The sequence below is a fragment of the Oryzias melastigma genome, linkage group LG10, assembly GCF_002922805.2.
Source record: "Oryzias melastigma strain HK-1 linkage group LG10, ASM292280v2, whole genome shotgun sequence".
NCBI lineage: Eukaryota > Metazoa > Chordata > Actinopteri > Beloniformes > Adrianichthyidae > Oryzias > Oryzias melastigma.
Window position 1 is genome coordinate 16,202,140 of NC_050521.1, and position 4,093 is coordinate 16,206,232.

The 4,093-nt window shown below is 37.7% G+C and overlaps 1 protein-coding gene across 2 annotated transcripts in view; it reads left to right on the forward strand.

The window, feature by feature from the left end:
• ctbp1 (C-terminal binding protein 1) overlaps positions 1 to 824 on the forward strand; it is a gene marked incomplete in the record, with an annotated part of 13,284 nt that extends 12,460 nt beyond the window's left edge. For both annotated transcript variants that reach the window (XM_024282846.2, XM_036214034.1), the window contains 1 exon segment: positions 1 to 824.
• Between the last annotated feature and the right edge of the window lie 3,269 nt (positions 825 to 4,093).

Genomic DNA, 4,093 nt, shown 5'->3' on the forward strand with positions numbered 1-4,093 from the left:
TCTCCTGATTGGGACAAACTGAAAACCTCGTTAGCCCACCCAGCCTTATCTCCACCCCCCTTCAGTTTGCTCAGTAGAGATATGGGAGTCTGACCCCCCCCCAACTGTGAAAGTACATGAGCTGCTGTGTTTTTACTGGAACATTTAAGCCCAACATTTGTCAGTTTTTAGTAAGACCTTTCCTGATATTTGTACTTTTTTCTTAAGACAAAATCCTTTTGTGCCCAAATGAAATGAGCTTTTTTTGGTTTTAAGGGGAGGATATTACAGCAGCATACCAGCAGAGGGCGCTGACTCTCCTGCTGCTCAGACTCCACATGTCTGCTGGGTTTTTTTTTAAATATTTTAATTTAGGCAAACAGAGGGACCGTTGCGGGTTAGCTCCGCCCACGCAACGCATCATCACTTACTGCCATTCAAAACACCCGGCGAGACCGAAGCGCCGCCTTATTGTTTAAGATCCTGCCGCCCCCTCCCTTCAACACTCATGTTCCCCATGTTATGCATCCTTCAGATGTGTGTGGGTTTGATTCCCTGTTGGAGCTGCATGCTCTCAAGTCAGTGGTGTGTGTGCGACTTTGTGTGTGTGTGTGTGTTGTGATAACAAGCTGTTGTTGTTCCAAAGGATGTGTCCCTCGGAGTAACTCTTAAACGCTGTCGCCCTGGTGTCAAAGGAACACCTCACTAGTACCTCAGTAACAGATAATGAATGTACCGTGCGTACCCTTGGACTTTTATTTTTATTTTTATTTTTTGTACAGATTTTCTAGATACATCTATACCACATTTATTAGAAATTTTATGAAATTGTAGCTATAAAAAAAAGCCCCATGAACTAATTTGACCAAATTAATCAGTAAATGTACTGAAACTTAAGAACCAATGTGCATTTTATTCTTTTTTTTACTTATTTTTCTCATTTTAAAGCAATTCAGCACAATTTCTCATCATTAGAGCTAGAAATGCTTAAAATTAGCTCACAAAAATCCCCAAATCGACGAGTGGTTGGTGTGATCTGCTAGTTTTCCTCAACTAGAGCGTGTAGTCTGAAGAGTTTTGTTACGCCCCGCCCCTTTCATTACCAGGCCGCTTTATCTATAGTGCATGTGAGGTCATTTTTCAACTGGGGATTATAATTACCCCCTCCATCTTCCTCTTCTGCCCCCTCCAAATCCTTACCCCAACAAGTGTTTTCAGCCAGAGTTGCCATTGTTTTTTCTTTTTTTTGTCGTGCTCAGTTTCCAGTGATGTACAGCTCCTCCCGCCCCCCCCTCAGAGTCTATGAGAGACACGGAGCATGTCTGAGGGCTCCTCTGTCATGTGACGAGTATATATTTTTTAAAAAAAGAAAAAAAAAAGGAAGAACTCCCATAGTTTGAATTATGAGGATATTAGTAATCTTAAATTTTGCTGTTGATTCTATATATTTTCAGTTCAGCAGTGCACTGTTATTAAAAGAAAAACACAAAAAAATCCATGCTTTTTGTTGTTGTAGGACTTGAGTTTCAATGGTTGTGTTCTACATGTTGTATTGAAACATTTCAGACAAATGAGACACCCACACACAAAGTTCAGTTCCTGATGTTTTATTTTGTCATTTGTTTTCCTGCCTTTCTTTTATCCTGTGGATCTGTCTTACTCCCCCCCATGTTACAGTAGCTGTTATAGAAAAGCCGCCATGGAACCACTCACTGCCTTAATACAGTCGACCACAGCGGGTGAAGCCAGGAGGCGTGTCCAAAAGAAGACCCACCCCCAGAATTTATGCACCTTCCTTTTATTTTGAAAATCGAACCACATTTAGCCTTGTGTGAACTTTCTAACTCCAATGAATTCGCATTAATATAATTTTTTTCTAAGCTAGCCCAGCATTGGGAGTGAGTTACATGCAGGCACTTCTTTTTTTGTTTGTTTGTTTGTTTGTGCTCAGTTGTTTGCTGTGTGGCGCCATCTTTTCCTGGCTCTACCGGCTCACCCTGCTGTGGTCTTTTTTTAACGGGAAAAAAAAACACAAAAACAAGCAGGAAATTGCGGTGGGAGTCGGTCACTCTTTCTTTCTCTCAGGGTTCAAATGCACACATATCCTCCAGCAGTCGCCCTGTGTCTCACCCCCCCCTCCAGAAACAGCCCTCCCCACGTTTTAGTTTCTCCTCAACCGTTGAACGAGAAGTGGATGAATGTATGACTGTGTGTGAAATTGGGAAATGTATTGCTACAACATGTGAACATTATTTTTCTGCCCCTCCCTCTCCACTTACACTCATTGTGAATTAATTTTTTCTTTCACCAGACTGCAAAAACAAAAACACCAGAAAAAATCCTGTAACTAGGCTCTTAAGCTTTATTTTTTTTGTTTTGTTTTTGTTTACTTTTTTATTAGAAACAATCATGTTTGTGATGGTAACTTCCAATGGTAAACTCCACACCGTATTTTAATAAAATTTTAAAAAATTACACGTTTTAAATCTTCTTTTCTCATCTGTGCTTGTGAAGAAAAAGAACCTAAACAAAAATGTTTACCGCAATTTGTGGCTCTTTGCAGTTAATGCCAGGATGGCTGAGCGGGCCCACAGGGCAGAGCGGGGGGGGGTTACAGGCTCTGAAATGACTTCCACATGCACAGAATGAGGAGCTGCAACTACACTAAATCTCACCAAATATGTCTTTAAATAAATGACACGACGAGACATTTTAAGACACTAAATCTCAAGTCTCTTGATCTTAAAAACATCTAATTTTAAGCAAATAAAGTTTTTACTCTAATATTTTTCAGCAGAAGTGTTATTGGTGAACAGTTTTGTCTCAAGAAAGAGTATTTAGAGAAACTGGAACTCATTTTTAAGACGTATCCTAACTCTTTCAAGCCTCAATTTCCATTTATTATAGAAAAAAAAAAGCTTTAATATTTTTTCCATTGAAGGAGAGGCTTAACCGTATATTTTGGAGTACAAGTTGCTCCTCTGGTCAAACATTAAAAAAAAAAAAAAAAAGCAATTTATACTCTTAAAAAGTTCGATAATCAACTCTTGGATTAAATGGTGCGTCTCGAATATGCAACATCCAGCGTGAAAGGATTGAAATGTAAAATCTAGTCCTATTTTGAGATGATTTTGATTTATTAAAAGGATAATTTGACTGTTTGGTGTATTTTGAAGGAAATGTGTAAATAAACCCCCTTAAAAAACCTAAAACTTTATTTAAAAATTTATTCAGATTTAAGACATTTATTAGATTTTAAAAAGTTATAAACAGAAGTATAAGATTGACAATATTTTTTTTCAGTTCAGTCCAAACTTAAATTTACAGAGTTACATTTGAAAGCGAGAAGGAAAATATCAATCTTGTGTTGAATGTTAATTATTAGACATCGTTCCAATCACCAGAATAGGCTCAGATATAAATGCTTCTGGGTGATTTCAAGATATATTATTTTCTTAAAAGGATGGAACAAACTTAAACAGATTTTTTTCCACACATAAAAAGGGAAAAACATTTTGTATCCTTTATTGTTCTACTTGCTTTTAGAATGATAATTTGTCGGTGTGGGGACAGTTTGCTGACTGTTTGCAGATCTTCTTTATGGATTTAGAGCTTTGACAAAAGCTGTGAACAAATGAAGTGATGCTCCTAAAACGAGCTAAAAAAAATTTTCTGCAGCCATAAAAAAAATCTTTTTTTTTTTTTGCAGCGCTGCATTCTTCATCTTTAGAAACAGGACTATTGAAGGTGGAGGAACAGAGAAAAATGTAGCATAAATGATTTTTTTTAAGTTTTTTTCCATGATCTATGACAAAGTTAGTCCACAGCCTCAGAAGTAAATGGAAAAACAAACTGATGAATGCCAGTTTGTAATGCAGAATATGGCTCTGGTGGATAGAATCTCCTACATTAACATAAAAATCCACCACAGATCAGATTCCAAAGATTTTTTTCCTCATTAAAATGTGATCTATGCAAGAAAATCCTGTTATTTGAGCAAACAGGTCAAAGAATTGAACCCTAATAGAGGCTGACATGGAGGTGATGGATGGCCGTGTTGCATAAGCGTGTGTCAAAGCCTCTGTGGGTGTGTGTTAAGTGTGAGGCCCAGGAT